General features: G+C 36.7%; 1 protein-coding gene and 1 long non-coding RNA gene across 2 annotated transcripts in view; one reads left to right on the top strand and one right to left on the bottom strand.

Annotated features, from left to right (window-relative positions):
* Positions 1-6,253, bottom strand: part of LOC117409664 (5-hydroxytryptamine receptor 4-like) — a 99,535-nt gene extending 93,282 nt beyond the window's left edge. Inside the window, exon 1 of the mRNA XM_058994918.1 lies at positions 6,097-6,253. The gene's annotated coding sequence lies outside the window, so the exon portion shown is untranslated. The remainder of the gene's footprint in view (positions 1-6,096) is intronic.
* Positions 6,254-16,322: 10,069 nt separating this feature from the next.
* Positions 16,323-21,269, top strand: LOC131699095 (uncharacterized). Its single transcript, XR_009308021.1, has 4 exons — positions 16,323-16,393; positions 17,322-17,357; positions 19,239-19,336; positions 21,137-21,269. It is a non-coding gene; the product is annotated as an uncharacterized LOC131699095 (long non-coding RNA).
* Positions 21,270-24,529: the final 3,260 nt, after the last annotated feature.

Raw genomic sequence — 24,529 nt, 5'->3', positions numbered from 1 at the left:
CGTTCTAGCGCTACTGGTAACATACAGGTTATTGTGCCATTCAACTAACTTCTGTATTCACAGCCCAAAGATCATTTTGGCCATGTTCATTGTTTTTATAATGTCAATGTCATGAGCTCTTCAATGATCTAATTAGTTGTCTACTGTTAAACAATCTCTGTCTGTCCCAGACTGGCATAATTACTATTTTATCACAATTTGGCAATGTGTCACACAGATGATAACAATAATTAATTAGTCTACAATGTATGTATTTGATTTTGTCTATTTTATTCAAAGACTGTAATGTAACCCACACATCTCATGAAATCCATCCATTTTGTAGGACAATATACTTTGTTATAGTGTCACAATGTGCATGTCAAGGAGTATGATTCAAGGCCAAGGGTGTCTTGGCTTTAAAAATATACACATAATGCCAACACAACATGTCTAAAGACAGCTGGAACGCATCTTACAATATTATATTATAATCATCATATAAAGTGTTCCAGTCAAAACCCATTTATTTGACATGTTGTGTAGCAGTGCTCAAACTAACCTACATGTGTGACCTGTAGAATTACATCAGAGCATGGGAAATGTAGGAAAGTTACATTACTACTAATATGCTACTATAAATACCATATTTACTTGAATCTAAGTCGCACTTTTGTGGCCAAAATAAAAGTTCAAATTTGGGGGGAGCGACTTGGACTCGAGGTTTTTAAGTTAGGGTACCAATTTACATTTGCGCATGTCAATTATTCTAGAACAAGACAAGCTGTACACAGTACTGCCCACTACAGATATTACTCTCGGTACAGTACCGGTATATTAAAATGGCTGCACAGTAAACTTCATGAACATTTTTTGATGCAGCTTTTAAAATAAGTAATTTTGTTTGCTGAAGAAAAGAGAAACTGCGGCATCTGAGATGTGTCAGAAGATGGAGACACAATCGAAAGGCTATGCAATACTATAATATTACCAGTATAGTACTTGTTGAAATGATCAACGCAGGTCTGGCTTCAAAATGATCAATCATTTATTTATATATCTTTCTTTCTCCATCTGGAGGAGCACAAGAAACATGAACACTAAGGTATGTACTGCTTAATGGCGGATTCTCCATCACTCTCTGATTCTCTACCTTACTCACTGTTATTATGGTCTGTGCCTGGTTTAACTACGGGAACCCCACTAGCGTAAACTCCAAAGTCCTAACTCAAACCTAAAATGAACTACACATGTCTGTCTTGCACTAATTTTGCTTGCGAATATGACAGAGTCATGTTGGCCAAATTAAACAAACGAGGACAATAAAGCAGAGTGAAATAAAGTTCAAGGTAATTTACCGTTTCCCAGCTACCATAAACTGCAATGACTGTTGTTCAATACTGAAAGTACTGTACTGTACATATTTTCTTTTCTCATTTGCATTTGTAATATAGTAGGTGACGTACTCTGATGCTTTATTGCACAGTAATAAGGGAGATGGGCCTTGGGCTTAATGTACAGTAATGTTCCCTAGAAATGAAAAAGTAATTTAACCGTTAATTATTGTGTTTTTTTCATTAAGAGTTAAATGTGACTTGCATTCAGGGTCTTTTCTTTTTTTGGTGTCCATATTTGGGTGTGTGACTTGAATTTAGGGGCAACTTAAATTCGAGTAAGAAGAAGAAGAAGAAGAAGAAGAAGAAGAAGAAGAAGAAGAAGAAGAAGAAGAAGAATTCGCACACATTCAGAGTACTCTACTGCTGTCATATGACTGTAGTGATTTATTGTAATCCTCCCTCTGTGTTAATGATTTCAGGATTTTATTGGGACTGCAATGAGGCTTTGCAATACATGATCTGACCTGGTTTGAAAGTACTTTATATCGGCACATACTTGGCAATGAATGAGTCCTAGCCTGGTGCTGTAGTATTTGCTTTTCTGTGTCTGGGGGTTGATTTTAATTGTGGTAACATGAATTAGTACCAAGGAGTATTAAAATAACAATAAAATAACAAAATAAATAGCACATGGGTTCTTGTGTCTATGGCAATTATTGCAGTTTTATCATAAAAATAATTATGCAAATCTTTTTTTTACCATTGTTTGATTTCTTTAATGCTGCAGTAGGATACTGACAAGAGTTTTCTAAGAACTGCTGTCTTTAATAAAAAGTTAGCATAAATACACTTAACATTTCCCACACAAAGCATGCAATGGAAATAGACTCATTGTGTTTGGGCACTCGAATCAGACAATACCCTACATTGCATGCAGGAGCTTATCTTAGTGTTCTTTTAATGATGGTTGTTTGGTCTATTGCTTTCTCATATGCATATATTTAGAAAGGCTATATTTATTACATTTTAATAGCCCTCAAGTGTGTTTATACCCATGTTAGCTGAGCTTTCTTAGGTACTTTCTAAAAATGTTAAAGTAATCACAGGGGTTGGATAAAATATTAGAAAAACTGGCTACAACACTGTCAATAGGTTGCTGTATGTACAAGCATCATACTGTAGCCAGAGGAACCTTGAAGTACAGCAGTCTGCATAATGCACTCACACATTCTTTAAAAAATAAAATGTGATTAGATTAGAAAATAGAGGTCCGAACCACATATTTCAATAACAGATTTCCAATACGTATTTACTAATTTCATGACAGATTTACGACACAGATTCCATCCTAATGGGTTTCCTATCCAATAAATCAATTTAAAAAATAACATCTTGTACCTTGCTTATTTCGAAGTATTTGACGTGAATAATTTAAAGCAAGTGCAAACAGGATAATGTTGGCTTGCTGTGAGTAACTGTGTTTTTCTTATTTACAAAGCAACCTTATCCACCTTATCAATAATGTTGTTTAAATAATTGCAAACCCTTCTTATCTGCCTGGTAACTTCAAGTTGCTCTTGACCATTCCAGTTTCCTTTTATAAGCTGACTACAGAAATACAGTCAACTCACAGTAACTTGTAGTACTTTTTTCATTTCATTTAACCTTTATTTTACCAGATAAGAAGCTTGAGAACAAATTCTCATTTACAGCAATGATCTGGTCAAGAGGCAAACATCACAGCAGTACAGAGGAAACAAATACAACATAGAAAAAATAAATAAATACATAAATAACACATTAACAAATACATAGACATGCATCTGACAATAGTGAATTCAGATTCTGATTAAAAACATCCTCCGAAACAAAACTCTGTAGTTTTAATTTGATTTAAAATTCATTCCAGTCATGAGCAGCCGCAAACTGAAATGAATTACGTCCAAAAACAGTGGACACTCTGGGAAGAGTCAATCTAATAAATAAATCTGATCTTAAATTGTAAACTGAAGCAGAGAACTGTAATAGGTTGTGCAGATATTTCTGGGTTCTCCCAGTCAGGATTCTATAAACTAACCTAAGCCAATGATCCAGTCGCCTAGTGTGCAATGAAGGCCATTCAACCATAATGTAAAGATCCCAGTGATGCGTAAGATAAGACGCACCAGTTATAAATCTTATAGCAGAATGGTATAAAGCATCAAGTTTCCCCAAAGCAGCTTTTGAGGCCATTTTGTAGACAACATCACCATAATCCAGTATTGGAAGAACAGACATCTGGACTAGAGTATACCTAGCGGAACGTGTAAAACGTGATTCTTTCAATTCGAAGACGACCACCAACCAATACTTTTGGAATATGCGTGCCACAGGTCAGTTATTCGCTGAGCATTTTATATCAAAACTGCCAGTAGGCCCCTCCGTGGAGTGACGTATTCGGGCCCTCCTCACCGAGGTAATAAATAGTCACTACACGGAGAACTCGTTCTCTTTTGCATCGAACCCGTGAATACGAGTGATTCGACCTTGCAAGATTTGGTGGTCGTCTTCTCTTTTAGGGAACCAGGGTTACATCTGTTATAATCGTTTATTGCGAACGACGAAACCAATTCTAGATTTGACAGGTTGTTCCCCCAGTATCTTATTTGGGGGTCATATGGGTTAAACCAGTGGCACACATTATCTGCAGCTACATAAAGGGCAGTGCAGTATACAGAAATGATGTTTCCCATCTGCTGTCTGCACACGCTTTACAATGAAGTATAGTAGGTCATGGATTTAATTGTCACATAGGTAAATTAGGTCACATATGGCGCAGGAATTTTTGGAAACCTTGTCCTCCTGTAATACTTGGTCCAATTCTCAGCTTTTGACATTCTCGCAATAGGAGGAGATTCAATATGGATATCATTTTGTACACTTACAGTGCAAGGTATGGGTATCAGTGAAACGGGTCACAAATAAGGTCATCCTTGGTGTTCACTTTTTTTAAGTAGGAGTGTAACAGGGGCTTCGATCTGGATTCCGTTTTGTACAAATAAGAAGCAAGTCATGATGCCCGCCACCTTTCACTAGGCATACCAGGGCCAGCAGGCAGAGAATTACAAAATACAAACATACATTTTATATATATATATATATATATATATATATATATATATATATATATATATATATATACACAGTATGTACAGTCTCTCCCTCATGTTAAACCATGTATATTTGAAACATGTTTTACATTTAGTGTGAATCCATTCCAAGAATCTGGAGCCTTAAGAGCAAAATCATTCCACCTCTGCATTCCGACCCTATATATCAAACTGTACCCAGTCTAGATGCAGTATTAAGCCAGTCAGGAATCCAAACAACAGATTTCCCGTGAATTCAAATATGAAATGGCTCCGGTGAAAATCTCTATGATTGGATAAACAAAACCCATTTAGTTTCTGGTAGTTCATCAGTTAAGATCCCTTCATCAACACTAAATCAGCACAGTATAAACCTCTAAGATTGTTGTAAATTACACCTGACATGTGTAGGTCACCCCAGGCACAGAAGTTCACCATAGTCATGCTCTAGTCACAATATTTATAAACTGCAAATTAACACACCATATTTTCAACAACCAGAGCCAGGAGAGATGCACTTTATCAATGGCTTACCCCTTACCCACTCCCAACAGAATAACAACCTTACTGTTGTTACATCAGACCACAGAACTTGGACTCATGTCTTTTTTTTATTAATAAAGTATTGTTACATATTGATTAAACGGTTATAGACTCTTGTTAACAGAAAGCCCTAAATACACTGTAGAAAAGTCTGGTGTTTCACTGTGTTGAGTTTTTTTTTTTTTTTTTTTTTTGTATTTTTGTATTTTTACTGTAAAAAAAAAACCCTCTAAAAATAATACAATAATATAAATGCTCCTATCTGCACTTGACAAAAAATGGGGGGAAAATAAAATGATCAAGATAATACAATTTGAAGGAGGCCAACAGTATGTTTTTTTCTGGTTTTCTGATTTTCTAAAATGTAACTTTTTAACGTTTTAATAATTCCATATTCCTCTCTGTGCGTGTGTTATGGGTCTCTGCAAAGTTTGTATGGATGTAGCTAAAACTGCATAAATTCCTGACAACCAGTCACTGTTTTAGACCAGTGTATTGTCTTTAACATAAATACAATTCGTTTTTCATCAGAAGGCTAAAATATACATTTAAGAATGATTCATTTCCATTTGCGCTATTTTTTTTCCATTAAAGCAATTGTTTTTAAGGATGTTGTATTCCGTTTCTAAAATTCAAATCATGTAATTACTTGGTAGTTTGTTTTAATTGGCATTTCATTAAAAATAGTAATGCAAAATGCTATGTATAATCCGTATATGTATGGATAAATAAATAGCGAATAAATACGTTTACATACAAGATAGGAAAACTTGAAGAGCTAAACATTAAACTAACAATTTGCTGTATATATACACTTGTTAAGAAACATATACAGTACGTCAATCATTGGCTTATGTTAGCTACTGTACTGTAGGTAAATTCAAACAATTAAAGAAACGGTACATTTAAAATAAATTCGGAGTTATTTACACATACGGCATTTATACCACAGTTCAATCATACGCTGCTGGTTTGATTCCATTGCAAACTTTTTAAGACATTTTGAATAAATTGTAATATATCTCTTGGAATATCTTCAAACAAAACTTAAAATGGTAAATTACATTGACTTGTGGTCTGCATACTCTTCTTTAAAATAGCTTTCTTACCTGAGGGGTTTGATCCTTAATTCTGAGGTGCAGCAGAGCTTGGTTGCCAAGGAATAGCATAGTCCCTCAAAATCTTATGTAACAAACCCAATGTGTTCACAAGGCAAATGGTATTCCAGCGTAAGAGTACCGGTGTCAAGGGAAGTCAGTCCGAAACACTTGCCTGATGGCTTATACAGAACTCTCGAGGCTGGAGGTGTGAACTTCAGTAGCTCACTCACAGCATTGTAGCAACGTGGACGAGAAAAGTGAGGGGACAGCACCGCACAGGGGCAGACAGGCAGAAATATTCAGATTTGGAGCGCATTTTTCAATTAGTAAATTACTATTTAGTAAGTATAGTATATTTTTTATAATTAGCATTATATACGGACACAAATATAAGAATATAATTTATATAGCCTCCTCAGCCCCTGTATCCATTTACTTGGATGTTTGGATTTTCGGTATAAATCATAAACTGTAGGTTTTTACGAGCTGGAACCCAGAATGCATTTAAAAGCCCCGGTGGCATCTTTTGGTGAAACATTTTTAATTGGAGGAAAGATGACTGCATCCAGCTCACTCGTGGAAAATCGAAAGAGTAAAGGTAAGATTTTATTTTAATTGTTTTAATTAAACATTACCGATTAATTTTGTAAGAGATTTAAATTAATTATGGCTGGAACATAAATGAATCGTTTATTATTAGTTTTGATTCTTCTGACAGTTATATATACATATTTTTTTTTAAACTGCCCATCAAAATGGATATTAGATACAGGGAAGCTCTATGGTTTTTATTTTCACTTTGGCAATGTTTGATCTAATATCATATTGAAAGTGAATTCAGAGATGGATGGTGATATTCAGAGTGGAATCTTTTACTTTCAAAAACTTTTTTTTTTCTGAACAAACGATCATATTGTCTTTGTAGTTTCATTTCTACACAACAAGTATAGTTATTACATTACACAGTAGCAATTCAATAATAACACATTCCGAGATTCTATTTTATTGCTGATTACTGTTCCAATTCTAGTCCCTTTTCTGCCTTAGAAACTGTATCTTCTCTGTTTGATTTCGGCTTTCCATCTCGCTCTGTGTCTATCTCTATGCTATCTTCCAGTGTCCTATCTGCAAACCAGGCCCTTCCTGTATGAAAACATTACTTATCTCAATATTTCTATTTATTAAATGGTTATTTCATGGAATCATTTTTTTTTCTCTTCAAAATACTACATTTCTTACCATTTAATATGATATGGTATTTGCTCTGTATATATTTTTTTCAATTGCAGTTTCTGCTTGGATCATTAGTGTGCTGTGATTAATAGATACTAGAATTTTTTTTCAGCCACTTTCTACTATTAAACTATTACTATTGAAGGGGATGAAATGTGTTAAATGTCTTCATTTTTTGCAATCTTTTGATTGTGTGCAATACATGAAGCCCACTAATCAGCTTTTCTGAGTTTTGTTTAGAAGCTGCCCTAAGTGCAGAAACAGGAATTTCCTTCTGAAGTAGTTATGTATGGTAAATAGTAATCCATATAGGCAAACCCTTTAAGTTTCTCTGAATAGTTGTATTCCCAAATTCCCCCTTTAACATGCTGTAAGCTGATGGGTATCGCTTAAAACGGAAAGGAACCTGTTAAACTACTTAATTGTGTGGTGACATTAAGCTGTTATAAAACCTGGATCTGGGTTCTGTTGCAAACCATAAAATAAGTGAAATTCATAAAAAAAGCTATTAAAATGACATTTAGCTATTAAAATGACATTTAAAGCTACTTACTGTATATCTTTAAGCAGTCAAAAATAAGTTATTATGATTCTTTATAAGGACTCAAAAAGCCAGCTATAACAAGGACTCCATGTCCATATCAAACAACTGTATTCTTGCAGTCACCTTTTAAAACTAATCTCAATATATATATATATATATATATATATATATATATATATATATATATATATATATATATATATATATATATATATACAGGGTGTCCCATAAGGCAGGCATCTTAGGCATGTCCAGGACTTGTGGTTCAGAGCAGAATTTGATGTTGTATTTTTTAAGCCGCAATACATGTGTTACAAAGCATCACAGGACCAGTGAAATGGAAATAAACAGTGTTTGTTTGCAGTTGTGCATTCTTACTGTGAGGTTTACAGGGCCTTTGGGGATGGTTTACTTACCGTGAGGTTTACAGGGCCTTTGGGGATGTTTTACTTACCGTGAGGTTTACAGGGCCTTTGGGGATGATTTACTTACCATGAGGTTTACAAAGCCTTTGGGGATAGTTTACTTACTGTGAGGTTTACAGAGCCTTTGGGGATGGTTTACTTACTGTGAGGTTTACAGGGCCTTTGGGGATGGTTTATTTACCGTGAGGTTTACAGGGCCTTTGGGGATGTTTTACTTACCGTGAGGTTTACAGGGCCTTTGGGGATGATTTACTTACCATGAGGTTTACAAAGCCTTTGGGGATAGTTTACTTACTGTGAGGTTTACAGGGCCTTTGGGGATGGTTTACTTACTGTGAGGTTTACAGGGCCTTTGGGGATGGTTTATTTACCGTGAGGTTTACAGGGCCTTTGGGGATGTTTTACTTACCGTGAGGTTTACAGGGACTTTGGGGATGTTTTACTTACCGTGAGGTTTACAGGGCCTTTGGGGATGGTTTACTTACCGTGAGGTTTACAGGGCATTTGGGGTGGTTTACTTACCGTGAGGTTTACAGGGCCTTTGGGGATGGTTTACTTACCATGAGGTTTACACGTTTACTTTTGTATTGACCGATTCAGTTAAACCACCAGCAAAAGGTGTAAGTAATCAGACCTAGCAAATGCATTTTAAAAGGCTTGATCTCAGACTGAAGAGCCTCGGCAAGTGCAAGGAAGGGTTTCCGAAAATCCTATTATAAAGCAGATTCATTGATTGAGCACCATTGTAGAGCAGAAGTATATGAAAGTACACTGAATTTTCCTCTTTCCCTTATTTACACCCTATCCACACTACCTCAGCACACATTCAAACCATGTGCTTGCCATTCATGCAGTCATAATCACATTTTCAAAAGGATGTTGATTGCATATTATATAGGTAATGTTAGTTGTGTTGAAAATTCCCTATCTTTTTCAGTTAGAGGTAGCAAACAAAATATAGTAGGCCTAATTTCTAATTTACTACATGGGTCTCATCATCTCAATTGTGCAGTTTTGAAGGAAACACATATTTAATTTTAAAACAAGATATCTGGTACTACTCTAGGTTTTAAAAAGTTCTCTGTTTCCTTGTCTTACACTTGTCATTTCACCTCAGCTGTATATTCTGGATAAAAGCATTTTACTGGCATGTCAGTCAGCTGGGGACACAACTGGTTTGTTAATGACATGAAAAAAGACGTTAAGAGGGTGGGAACAATTTCATTCTGCAGGTGAAATGACTAAGGAAATGCATCATTACTCATAGCTGAAAAGGACTTTTAACTTTGATACCAAAGCCGTTTCTCATGGTATGTTTAGATGCTATGATGCAGATTGTTTTATTGACCGCCATTTATTTCCTGAAGAATAAACTTTTTGTTTTTGTTTCTCAGCACATTGTCATATAATACAAGTTGAGCTGAGTGTAAGTTGGATAAAATAAACTCTATAAATGTATTTGTGTAAGTTGGATAAGAGCAATTCTATAAATGTATTTGTGTAAGTTGGATAAGAGCAATTCTATAAATGTATTTCTTATAATTTTACAGGCAATAAACCAGCAGTGTGTCATAGCACCGAAACATGACAGTATCTATTCGACAATGTGTAGAACTCCATACACATAAACATGATTTAAACAAGTCATGTTATTCCTTATGAAACATATACTGCATATATTATTATGTAGGTACTTTGGGGTGTATATTTTTAAGGTTCTTTTTATAGTACTGTTTCATGGGAAATGGGAACTCAGTTTCATTAATATTTAAGCTTCAAGGATGGAAAACCTTTGGGAAACCTTAATGGCATGCAATGATCTGAGCAAATTTAGAGCGAAATTTAAGCCAAATAAAAAAACACATCATTGTATTGTAAATTTGGTTTATCCCACTAGTTAACTCGTGTTACTCTGGATACATCAGAGGCACAGCTACAGACCTCTTTGCCCTCCTCACAGCTGAGAAATATTCCACAGACTAGAACCAGCAGATGGTGCAAATTAACTCTATACGTTACTTAAAGCTGTAACCAATTTGTAAAGGATCATTACACTACATACAAATGAGTAATTTGCTGTACCAGTACATAAATAACATATTTTTTGCTAAAATGTGCCTACTTTCCTTTTACCTAATCTAAAGTGTCCTGTTGTCCTACGATCTTCAGTAGTACTAGACACCAGCCCTGTCACAATGATAAAGAAGGTTGTGATAAGGTTTTTGGACATTTTCATAATTGGACAGCCTTGTTAATATTTATAGTTTTTATTAGGAACAAAAGTGACAAATATTTATTTCTTTAGTTTTGTAATCATAAATAAATATACTGGTGCTTTATGCTACTCTTCAGTGCTTGCTTGGGCAATTAAAAGACCACATTTGAAACCCAGTCAAAAAGAACTAAGGCAAAGAATCCAGTTTTGTGTAGTAGAACGGAGTGCATTTCTACACATCCTGTCCCAGACAAAGGTAGAATGTGCCTCTGGTTTGTAGCGGCTACTCAGACTTCACTGCACGGTGCTTCACCTTCACAGTGGCCTTCAGTTCACAATGTAACACTAATATGCTTCCCTGCCTCACCTCCTTACAGCCCAGAAGCTGGAACAGTAAGTATGGAACAAACTGACCTAAGTGGAAACAACAGAGAATTATGCAGAACACACATAACAGGGTATTTAACAGGTTAGAGTTTAAAAAAAAAAAAAAAAAAAGAACATGTGGAGAAAATATCCCTTTATGCTGACACAATAAACACATGCAGAACAAAAAACACATGCAGAACAAAAACACATGCAGAACTATAAACACATGATTCAAAGCATTCACATGCAAGAGTAGAATACCTGGCTCAGGCCACTGTTTTGTATTAAGGTATAGTACTGAAATTATGATCATTATGTTTCTGTGTAAACATCTATAGATGTGAATGGCACATACAGTTTATATTTTTTGTCCTTGGGAACTGGTGGGTGTTTGTCTTTACAAATTTAAATCCCACTTGCTATCTCATTTCTTTCATGTCTTGGCTATTTTCTCTTGTTTATTCTTCAGTTTACTCCCTTTGTTCAAGTGTTCTGTTTCATATACTAGTCTTAGTCAACAAATAGACAGCACTCTCACATAATGCTGTGTTGTAAAAACATTATGCAAACAGAAATGAAAAACCTGGCACTTCAAAAAAGGCAGTTGGGAATCAAGACTGACCGCACTAAATTTAAGCTGACTTAATGAAGGAACATTCCAGATAAACCTTGGTTACTGTAGAAAAAACAATGATTAAACAATGATGACACATACTGTACTCCAAAGGAAACCCAATGAAACATTTGCTCATAAAATGTAATTACTGCATTATGCCTGATTATTAGGGGCTAAATAAATCATTTCGGAATAATAAATAAATCATTTCATTTTCGGAAACAGTATATTCCTAATAAAATATACTGTATATATTATTTAAATATATTATTTAATAGTGTAGGCCTGCTTACTATAGGGTTGGTCAAGTGTTGGAGAAAATAGAGGACCCCGAGTGGATAAACACCCGACTTACTCGAGATTGCACACAATCAGCCACGAAGAAAGCTATCACAATTATGCAGTGTTCCCTTTCAATTTGAATACGACCACCGACCAATACTTTTGGGATATGCCTGCCGTAGGTAGGTATTCGCTGAGCATTTTATGTCAGAGCTGCCGATAGGCCCCTCCATGGAGTGACGTCCTCGGTCCCATCTGCTGAGGGAATAAGTAGTCGCTCTGCGGAGCTCACTTCCTCTGCCTCCCACTTACGGTAAGGTACGCTTCTGTGTCACTAACCCGAGTGTGTTTTTGAAAGAGCTCCTCTGAGTCAACTTTAGTTCCCTTGCATTCGCATCAGCAGCTCCATTTGAGTGTCTTCTTTCTTTCTTCTTCACAGTCTGCTTTGCTTGTGTCGCAGGTCGTCTTTTCTACGGCTGTCTGTCATATGAGAGTGACTGCCTTTGCTATATTGGTGTGTGCGTGTGTTGTCTTTCAACCTACACCTTCAGGGAGAACACCATTCCTCCGCCGGGGCTCGGCTTGCCGCCCCCTCCGTTGAGCGACTCTGTCGACTGTCGTTCGCGCAGCTTGAGCAAAATAAATAATAGTGCTGTTGTTGTGCGTCCACCTGTATGTTGACCCTCTCGCGCAACCCTGCTTTGCCTGTGTCTGTGCTTGAGTTTTTGCTGCACTGCAAAGAAAATAAATAAATAAATAAACAGCCAGTCAGCCATGTGGTCCTCCACCGGGCCATCAAAAAAAAAAAAAAAGTGTGTTCTCCTTTTTTTATCTTTACTTCCCGAGCTCTCGCCAGCCGCGGCTTCGGCCTGCGTGTCTCCCCTGGTACATGCTGCACGCTGACCAGGTGGCTGATTACACACGGTTAGGGTAGGCACTGCTGCATTAGCTGCCCCCCCCGGTGCTTCGGTACGTCGGTGCACATAGCACCTCAGTGCACGCGGTGCGCACGGTACTTTGGTCCCGTTGGGCTGAGTGCGCATAGCGCCTCGGTGCTTGTTGCACGCGGTGCTCGGTGCAGTCGGTGCGCATGGTACTTGGTGCACACTCCAAATACACAATCTCTTAGCTCTGCTTTGCAAATTTGTCTTTTGATTGACAGAAATTGACTTAGGTCTGGGCCCCCCCAAAGGCCCAGACCTACCTCTTGTCGGGTAAAATGGATGGGTACCAGAATCCATACCAGTCAAACCATGCACCTGTGGCTTAAAAAGCGCAGCCTTATTGTTAGTCAAGGCTGACTCATAATCAAACTTATTTTTTGATAAGCTGGAAGATGGCTTTCCTCAACTGTTGTTCATATCTGTAGGGATGCTAGACACACGTTATTATGGCACTAATTACACCATTACTACAGTACTGTTGGTAATAGACCACATAATGTAGATATTCATAGTTTTACATAGTCTTTGTGTCTCTATGACTATGCTAATCTATGGCTACTTACCTTGCTAATTGGAGACTGTAAAATGTTTATTTGTTATTTCCTCATTCAAAAGTTAGATAATACGGTAAGTCATTAAATCATCCCAATTGGCTAATGCAGGGTCACATGATCTAAAGTAGTTTGTGTTGAGAAAGTATTTTAATAAACAATCTTTTAATAAACAAAATGATGGTCCATGCCAAAGCATCACAGTATTTTTCTGGATGAGTATTGTTTTAATAAGTTAAATAAGAGTTTAATAAGCGATATTTACTGCAGTTTTCACCTTTAATGTCTGTCACCTCTTCATCCCTCACGTCACTTCTACTTGTGCCAGTGAATTTCTCAATACCTCATTACCTGTATATACAGTACACATGTCTATAAAGACCACTTTTAGATGGATACAGGAATATCAGGCTGGTTAAATAAAACAGGGTTATCCTTGGCGATTAAGAAATTATAGGAAAAAAAAAAGACTGCATAAGCCAGTATAAAAGCATGACACTTTAAAGATGTAGGCATGTTGTGTTTGTTTTCTTGAGAAAACAAGCAGAACCAATTGTTTTAAAAAGATAAGCCAGTCTTAAAGTACACTTAAATGTATTATTTAGTTTCCTTATATTACAACTTAGGAACTTCTATTTTTACGCTTTTCTGGCAATTTAGTGCGAAGTCAGTAAGCTGTTTATTTGAAACATACTGGAAATGTTAACTTAAAAAATTGGAAGCTCACAATCTGTCACAGCTTTCTATTCATTAGGGTCTGGTTTATTCATTACTTGTTTTGTGAGGTATTGTGGCACTTTTCATAAACAAGATATTATTATATTTTTTGTAACAGTGACCGGGAGCTGGGCTCCACCCAAATAAAATACAGGTATTCAAAATAAACCAGCAAGGCAGATTTCATTATTTTAGAGGGTTCTAAAACAAAGAGCAAAAGGCCTCATTTACAGCCTTTCCATACACTGTTATTGTAAATCTTATTCTGTTTTGTGCTGTTCAGCTTTCTGTTCCCTATAAACCTTTTATTCCTGCCCCCCCCTAAGAAACGTTTATAACTAGTTTGGGACATAGGCCTGCCCCTACACTCATTACGTCTTCTACAAACCAATCAGATTATAAATAAACCCGAAATGTACCCCTCCTTATGCACAATCATCGTTGAAAATATTACTATTCTCAAATTCTGTCTTAGGGGTCTGTCCTGAACTGCTGAAATATCTTTCCCATCTGAATTTCCGTTTGCCAACACTGATCTGCATTGGGGACCCATAACAAAACTAGTATAATATTTTCCAATATCTGCCGCTTACACTGACAACATCATCAAAGGATGCCCATTTTGCCATGGGAAAGATGGTGGTCATCATGACCTACTTTCATTTAAAGGATTTCCTTGAAAATGAATAGTAACCAAGTTTGTAGCTTGTATTTCTACACATTTCAATAATCAAAATGTTGGCTCTGCTTGTAGTTTGAGAAAGATGAAAACAGCAGATGGGCCTATTTAGGCTGTTCCGATCAGTTTCACAGATTTCAAGGAGAACTTGTGCCAAGTTGGAAACTAAATACTGAAGCCAAAACTACTGGGTCAAATGTACGCAACACTGTTTTTTCTTTTCTATTACAATGTACTGTAGAGTCACAGTTCATGCATTAAATAGATACAAATGGTACAAACTTTGCAATGAAGCAAAAGCTAAGTAAATCTGGACCCTGTTACCTGCAGCATACTGCACACTCCTTACACAGGATTATTTATTTCTTAGTAGACGCCCTTATCCAGGGCGACTTATAATTGTTACAACATATCACTTTATTTCACATTATACAGATATCACATTATTTTTACATACAATTACCCATTTATACAGTTGGGTTTTTACTGGAGCAATCTAGGTAAAGTACCTTGCTCAAGGGTACAACAGCAGTGTCCCCCACTGGGGATTGAACTCACAACCCTCCGGTCAAGAGTCCAGAGCCCTAACCACTACTCCACACTGCTAGAATACCCTGCTTTACCATCACTGAGCTTTAACTCATGATTTAGGTTTTTTCCAATCATGTTTGTGAGCAAAATAAACTTTGAAATTCATTAAACTGTTCTTAAAGAAGCCAACAACAGATTAAAACAGTTCTGTGAATCTAAAACTGTTTGATTCACAAGTTAAAACTTTGCAAATATGGCCCACAGTGTGCCGTGTAGATGACCAATCAAATGAACTGTTCTGCATGATTTAGGCTTCATCAGTCCCTGTTAAAAAAGAGCAATAATACATTTACCCAGGGGCTTAAGAGATTGTGAATTTAATTAATTGCAATCAATGTGTTTATTTTCTTAACTGCAAATGCCTTATATATGTTAATTGACCAGCTACTGTAGTTTAGAATACATTCAGTTGCTTAAGGGCATCTGTATCATTTACACTGAAGTTTAAAATATACCATTATAGTGATGAAAAGATTCAGTCTATCAGTGCATTGAGAGACCTTGCTTGAAATACCATCTCATGATACATGATCAAAAGAAGAACATACAGTAGCTACTTGCTACTAAATTATTTATCAACATATTCTGTAAAAATAGCACAGGACTATCCCATGTTTGGTGTTTCATTACATCTCTATAGCATGATTACTCTGACACAGCATTTCCAGCTACAAAATTAATTTTGTCAGACAGTGCACTTTGGTATACAGTATAGTATGTGTGCAGGAGGGAATGGAAATCTGTGGTTTAAATATAGCAACTATTTTAGGATAGCAGGTATCATAGAATTACAGTACTATCAGATTGTTGCACAGTTAAATATGTTTAAAAAATCTTAACATTAGGTTCTAGTTGTATGACACCAGGTATCAGTATGACCCAGAGAAACGCAAAAAGACCAGTGTATGGTAGTTATTTTCTTTTGAACGACTGAAAGAAACACTCCAGGGGCGATAGTTAATAGTAATTGCAAGCCCTACTCTGAACAGTTTTCAAGGTACAGCTTTAATGCTAGCGTTTTCAATGACTGGCTTCATTCTTTCCTGTTTTTCCCTTTCTTGCTATTCTAGGGGAAGATGCCTGCTTGCTGAGACTGTTCTCAGAGAAATCTCTTTGTTCCTGCACTGAATATATTAACAGGTACTCACAGTCTATTTATTTTATTTTTTTTATCACTCACATAACTATGAAATAGTACAAGAGCACTCGCAGTGCGCATACTGTTTTTTTTTTTTAATGCTTTCTTGTATAATGTAACTTTTGAATAGCTTGATGGTTTAATTTGAAAATGTATTTGCTATATGCCTTCACAATGGTGGAGGAACAAAACACACACATTGCAGATTATTATAACAAGGTGTTCCCCTAAAACTATTAATTGATCTATGAGCATGATCATTTGCGAGAGCTCATTGCTGTGATTTGTCCTTTAAGTTGCCCTGCCAGTCGGATCTTGTCAATACAAATGAGAGGCCACCAAGGAACACTGTGCTTTTAGGGAATGCTGGGCTGTTTCTGGGAGATGTAAAACCAAGGACTTGCATGGAGAAAACTTACAAATCCCAGGAAAATCATGATTTCCTAACCTATATTATTTGAAAGCAGATTTTTTTTTTTTTATCATTTTGATTCCAGATTATCTAACATATTATTTGAATCTACTCATCTGAAACCCAGCTTTTTTTTCACTCTCTTATTTTTTTGTATTGAATTCTCATAACCAATGCAGGTTAAAACATAATCCAATCATATTTACCAGCTAAGTCTCAGATGCACAATATTCCATATTAATACAGAAGATACGTGGCTACACAACATAAAAGGACTACAGACAACTTGAAATGATGCTGTTTGGGTGTGATTCTATTTACTATAGCATAATGTGAACCAGGTAAGTTAAGATAAAGTTGATACTTGCACAAGAACAAATAGCAACCCAATTACAAGTGTCCAAATTGATCCAACAGTTCATATAAACACTAGTTCTACTTTTTTATGCTTTATATAAATAAGTGTCTAGGTTTACCATTGTCCCTAAGTTTAATGATGTTTGCATATTTTATTGCAGGGTTTGTGAACGTAACCTAAAAGACCTGTCTTCAAGGTAAGAGAAAAAAAAGGAAATGCTGTTATTGTCCATGTCACCATGTAGGAAGAAGACTGCTTTGGGTTCAGTTGGGTGTATGGTATTCAAATGTGAGACACTATCAGTGATCAGCCCTATCATTCATAAATTAAGCATTATTATAAACCTGCTTGGAAAAATCCTGCTTTCTGATTGATAAGCTGCGTTCTGTCAGCCATACGTTAATCTCACACAACCTCTCAATGCAGACGCATCACCAAAAGCTTTGAATTTAAATTAATACGCCATCATTCTATAACGTTTAATATCTGTAAATTATCATACAAAACTGGCTTCAAGAAAAAGGTAAACCTGTTACCTTTCATGTACTTTCTCAGGAAGAATTGAACAGTCTCCTTAGGGAATTGTATGCTTCCGTAAGTCTGTGAGCCAGTATCAATCACTTTTTGAATGATCCACCGTACAGCAGAAAACTTAGCAAATGATGCTGCATTTAACACAGCTAACAATGTATTCGTAGCAGTAATAAAAAAAAAAAAAAACTGAGATGAAGTGGAAATGACAAAGCAGCACACTATCCCCAAATAACACCTGGAGAAGCTAAAAAAAAATCATGTTATCAGACCTATTTATGTAATTTACAAAGTTATATATGGCTATTCATGAATTAGTATAATAGGTTAATGTAATCGATATACAGAAATATACTTCAACTTTTAATAAATACATGCTATATTTACAATTAAACATATGTTAAATATACAAATAAACATGTTTAAACAAAGTTTGTTTACATTACACTGGAACTATTTTTTTGTGCGTAGTGATCAGCTTAGTTTCACATCAGGCCTTATAACACCCTAAGTGTGCGGTTCATGTTAACCCACCCACTGTCGTACCTTAATGCTTCATGAAAGAACTCTCATACCAGTCTGAGATGGGTAATATGTTTCTGTAAGTTGTTGGTCTGGATATGAGTCAGCAGCATATTGCTACAGCACCATCATAATCATACATAATCAGCTCTATAGTGACAGAAAGCCTGGCATTTGGTTTTTGATGGCAGTGGCTGCATTATTTATTCTACCTGCCTGTTTACAGCTTTAAATGCTGTTGGATCCCTTTTGGCCTCTGAAATATTTGTTTCATTATTTGCCTTTCGTCCAGAACTAATCAAGCTAAAAATACTTAAGTCTTGTTTTCTAGTGCTTTATAAACATTGCCATCAGTGAAAAAGCATTTTAGGCTCACAGCATTTATTTCTTTTTGAATCAGTGCTGAGCCAAAGTCTATCTATCCTTTGTTTAAACGTCTGGGAACAGTACTGGATTTAGGTCTCTTCTTGAATGTTGATGCAGAGGAATCATCAGAACTAAGCCAACAGATCATACAGCTTTCCAGGATTCTGTGTTTTCAGGGGCCCGGAGGCTGATAGGGCTTGCCTCCACTCCACAGGAAAGGCTCTCTCGGTTGAGTCTGGGCCCATCCTTTTCTCTGGAACGAGCCTCCAATCCTAAGTTGCCAAAACACCACTTCCTCTAATAATAGAAATCAAAGTGAATGTCCACCATGCAAATGTTTCATTCAAAGTGCTGGCTACCTGCTGCTTTTAGGAAACCCCCAACTGCATTATTTAAATTTCCTGGAATTGGATACATTCATACATTGATATTTTTATTTCAACTCATAGTAACCCCAAGCAAGGCTTTGATTTATATGATTTATGTTATATTTAAAGGGAGGAAAATAGAATGTAGAATCTGTAATTTTTCATAGACGTGTATAACAGTGCAGTGTATAATGTATCATTGCATATCCCAGGAGTACATTAAGGCAGTAATTCACTCTGAAGCTTCACAAACATGGATTGTCATACTTATTTTATGTTATTTCATTTAGGGATTATCTCTGCACCGGTAAGCATCAAAGTCCCTATGTGGACCTCTGGATTCTGTGCTGCTCTTGAGGCGAAGGAAAAACTACTGAGAATTATTAACGTGAGGTTTATGTGTGGAGAGAATGGATATGTGTGATATGAATACCGTGACATACAAAAATGAAACTGCTGTAACACTTCCAATATGGTGTAGGGCCATCTTGTGCAGCCAGGGTTGAACTGAGTTCATAAAGTGTTACAGTTGTTCTATAGTGATATGTGACCATTCATCGGTGATTGCTGTCTCTAATTCCTCAAGGGAAGTTGGGGTTGGAAGTCTGTTCTAGTTTTCTGCATCTTGTTTTACTCACAGTATATAAGTATGTAAGTGATTAAGTAACTTTTATAGTTCTGCCAACACTAAATACACATGGTGGACTTCTCTCTCTCCCAAATATTTTCAAAATAAAACATTTTCAACAGGATTGTATGTTGTTTTTTTTTTAATATATAAGTAACAAGGAATGTTTGCAAGAAACAGTGTAGTACAGTACTCGGTATTTTAAGCTAATCCCATTGCTTTGATGTAGTTTATACAGGAATCACTAGATGGCATACTATACTCATGTGCATCTCACAAATAGAGTGTAGAAAGTTGGTACGCACTGAGTCTCTTGCACTGCTGTAGCTTATTTTTTACATTTGGAAAGGACAAAAAATTACAATGCTAAAGGCTGAAGCACAGATTTGAACGTGAAATACATTATCACATGTACGAGTCAACTTCATATTTATTTGTTGTTTTTTTTTGTAAATTTGCTGTATCCTGATTTACTGAAAGCTGAAGTCGGATAGTTTTCGGATGTGTAAAAGAAAATGCAATCTGTGACATCAGTTTCCATCTTGTGTGACTGTATCTTGTTTTTCTGGGATTCGATCTCGCTGTAAAGATGCAGCAGCTTTGCGAATGCTGTTGACGTATATCAGGATCGACACTGAGAGATGAGGTCAATGAGCTCCCTTAAGAGAAGTAAAAAAAACATCACTGTTTTGAAATTGGGTCTTGCATAAAGTGAGTCATAGCTTTTCTTTTAACACATAGTAGCACTGCCCATGGGAGAATGTTTGGGATTTTTTCCCCCCATTTTAAACATTTTGGTTGGCTAATGTTTATTCTAATATAGTGATAACACACTTGATAAAATAATGGTATACAAATTGCCCTCCATCTGACTTACACATCAGAAAGCTGTGAAAGGTGGAAAATAGTGAATTTGTGAAGCAAAAAGAACCAGAGAAAAGCAATACTAAAACACTTTTGATATTTGTAATGAACCACTGCTTTAGATTGCGTAGAATTGAGACAGTACTTCAAATAAACTGGAGAACAGCTGCTCTACAGCCCTTGTCTGTTAGGTGCTGTTGTAACTAGTTGCTATTCATGTGACTATTATGCATGGTGACTCACCACTGCAATATCACCACTGCAGTATATTGATGCTTCTGGAAATCTTTGCCTTATTATAATTACTCTATTTATTTAAAATGGATATGCTCAGTAAATGTACAGAAGTTCTACACTATAGCTAAAAAAATACTGTACAGGAGTCATTGAAATATAAATGTTCATATTTGCTGCTGCTTATATTCATTTTTTTTGTTTCATGTACAATATACTTTTTCCTGTTTTAGTAGTGTATGACATGGTGGCAAGCTGGATTCAAGATCGTCGATACCTGAAAGTACGCTGGTTAAATCTAAACATATTAGTTGTCAATATGGTCTGCTTCCTGATAAATGCACAAAAGGCTAAACCATGGAATAATATTGCAAACAGACAGTTGACAGACTATGGTGGTAAACAGCTTGCTCAACATTGCAGACTTCTGTTGTGACTCCTTGTTTTTTCTCTGTTTTGTAGGTTCCTCTGTAAAATGAAGAGCATCCCTTTCCCAGACTCCATCAGTGCTTCACAGCATCTTTGACTGTTTATTTCAGCATTGATTCCCAAAGCCTTGGCCTCTCTCCTCACTTCTTTTACCTGGCTCTGTCCGGGACAAATAATGTAAGAAGATAAAGTACTTGGATTGTATACCTGGTTTATTTGGACAAAGAAAGCTAAAGAACAAACCGGAAAGGTTACATTCAGGCTTGTGATAGCACAGGTGTTAAAAGTGGGTTTGTCCACTTTTAAATATGAGTTGACAGACAACTTTCTTATGAATTCTAAAATAATAGTCAGAATCCAGGACAGCCCTGCAAATCTTTTAACAGCTTAGACACCACAGGGACGTGTCCCAGACACTGCATGTTTACATCTAACTGTGAGAAAGTACTGTCTCTTGTACATTTATTCTGACCATGACACCTAATTGAATAGTGGGACTTTTTAACTTCAGTTGCATAATAAATGAAGTATCTATCCCTCCTTGTGATTATAATCTGTCCAGCAAGTAAGTGGAAGGGTTCTGTATCCCCTTCAAGGATCTTGCCCCAATGCGTGGAGGCTGCTTTGTTTGAGTGTCTGTTCTTCAGGGTGGTTGTACACCCGTGCTGTAACTAGGCAACACAGCATGTTTGCAGATGTTGCAGCACTCATAGGAGAGCAAGGTCTAGTTGCCCTGGCCAGATACCCACAGATGAAGATTTATTCCTATATGGTTGTCTGGGAATGAGCCAGTAGTCAGTAGATGTAGTACAGTTCTCTCATTTTGACTTCATAATCAAATGTTTGTTTTTCCCTCACTTTTGTCCATAAAATTACTCAACTAATACACTACTGTTTGTTGACAGCCTGATATTGTTTAGAATGCACTGTGTCCTCAATGTGGTTTTAGGTAGGCATGTAAACCATAAAGGCAATCATAAACAACATTTTAAATGCATTGTTTTGACATACATGTTGACATAAATATTTGAGGCAGTTGGCACACTTTCTATATATATATAAAAAGGTTTCTACAAAATTTGCTTTGACTGTCTGACTGAGGGCTTTTAAGGCAGTGAATGGAATTCATTGTGCCAATGAAATGGATGTGGGTGTTTTGAGAAATAGCTGTATTGCCAGATGGCAATATCATTTTTGACAAGAGAATGGAATGGATTGACAAAACATATTTCCTCCACAGAGTGATTTGAGCAGCATTGACAACATTATTTTTTTTTTTATTTGTACAAAAGCATAGACGCACATATGTAGACAAGCTGTCTCTCACATGCCCGATTTAATTTGTAATACAAATTACATTATGAAATATATGAATATTCTTGTGCCAGTGCCCAGAAGATAACCTGGCACGTTGTATGTTTGTGCCAGCTCTGCACGAATAGGGGTGGCTTCATTCCATTTGGAGGCAGCTTTGGACAAACTGTCAGTAATTAAAGTTAAGAAAGAAAGCTAATATAATTATAAGTTAAAATCATTAAAGAAAATATACTGTATATCTTTTTTTAAGTTTTGAACATTATGTATTTTCCTTTGTGCAAAACACTGAGAGGTAGATGTACTAAAGTGTTGCTCCTATTGCAATAGTCGCCAAACAGTTGCAAATGAGTCTGAAGTCTAGGGTGAAATATACTAAACATGCGCATTGCTGTTAGCAACATTTTAGGGAATGCTTTGCAGCAGCAGTTTTTCTTTGTGGTTCAACCTAAAGCCCCTTTCACAGTGGCATGCTCTACCTGGACCTGGGTTACATGTGGGTCGGGTCCGCGATTTCACACTGCTTTTCATAAAGCAGGGTTGACCTGGGTCAACCCTCAGACGCAAGTAAACAATGTGCGTATCGATGCCCCAGAAGCAGCTTGTTACAGACGCTTCCATCCAAGCTTCTCCTGATTGAACCATCGGCCCAAATGATTAGATTAGCAAATGTTTCTTCATCCCTGCTGCAATCTATCTCAGGGCAATAACAATATGGCTAAATAGAATAAACAAACGTTCCTTGCGGAAGTGAACCTTCCACTCAGACGTGGCTGTTTTGTTGTTTTGTCTGCTGTCATGCATTTTGTCTCGCTCAACCCGGGTCAAAGCATGTGGACCCACATCCTGAGGTGGGTCGCTGGGACCTGGGTTAACCCGGGTATGACCCAGGTACGTGGTTTCACACTACCTTGGATTGTGACCCAGGTAGCCAGAACACGGGTCTGAACCTGGGAAGGAGTGCCAGTGTGAAAGGGGCTTTAGATTAATATGTAATTATGGGTGTTCCTGCATAAATTCACAAAAAGGAGTGCAAATGAGGGTTCGCAAATATTATGAGATGTACTAAAACTGCCGACAATTGCGACACTTACAATTGCATCAGTTTGTTACGAACTTTTGAAAGCATGTTTTAACCAGTCGCAACTGTTGCTGGCATTTCCCAGTCCACTTTTTGTCATGCGTTGCCAGTTGTGCTCAATGCCTTTATGAGGCGAATACCCAAGTACCTAATTTTCACTAAAGCCTGGGTGTATACTTACAAGCCTTTAAAACACTTTTCTGGTTTCCCCAACATGTTGGGAGCAATATAGACTAACCCCTCCAGCTCATTCTGAGCATCTGTATAGGACCATGATCTACTGTGTGTTAATTGTCTAGGCTACTAAGTAGGCCAAGTTAAAAATAATAATTAAAAAAATAAATAAATAAATTTACATTGAAAGTAAATTGCTCAGTAAAGTCTTCTTTTGTTTAGGGTGACTAATTGCTGATCCAGGAGACACAGCCAAAGTCTTCTGCAAATACTGCAGAATCTCAGTAAGAGCCTACCATAATCACATGCAAAAACAACTAAACATATTAACAATGCTACTTCACATACTGCCTAGAATAAAATAACAAACTGCTTCCAAGTAGCACCCGTGTTGGAGGTTAGCAACGTTTCTAGTGGCAAATCTCACCGCCATTTCCACTGTGGATTGCTTGTGTGAGATCATCAGAGACATTGTAAATGACACAAACTGCACCGATCTCAAAGACATCCACATGCACAGAACGTAGTGCACAGCAGTGATAAATTCAGTCCTGGGGCCATGCTTTTTAATTTTTTATTAAGGTTTATTTCAGGAAGAAGTAGGCAGGTTTTTGTAAAAGTAGTTGGCAGCCCTGGTCAGCTGTCCTTCATTACAAATGCTAGTTGCAAATGTGCGCTGCTGAAAGGTCACCGCTATCTCATAACAAGCGATATTTATTGGCAACACACCATAATACAGGAACACTGTACTTTATCTGGTAGTAACCCTTCTCCTTCCTTTGTTTAAAACTCAGCTGTATGTAAGCTGCCTTCAATCAATAAACTTTAGTTTAGTCACACACTCGGTATGCACATTC

Source organism: Acipenser ruthenus, chromosome 2, assembly GCF_902713425.1.
Source record: "Acipenser ruthenus chromosome 2, fAciRut3.2 maternal haplotype, whole genome shotgun sequence".
Classification (NCBI taxonomy): Eukaryota; Metazoa; Chordata; class Actinopteri; order Acipenseriformes; family Acipenseridae; genus Acipenser; species Acipenser ruthenus.
Note: the sequence above shows the minus strand (reverse complement) of the source record. Positions and strands in the feature narration are given on the sequence as shown.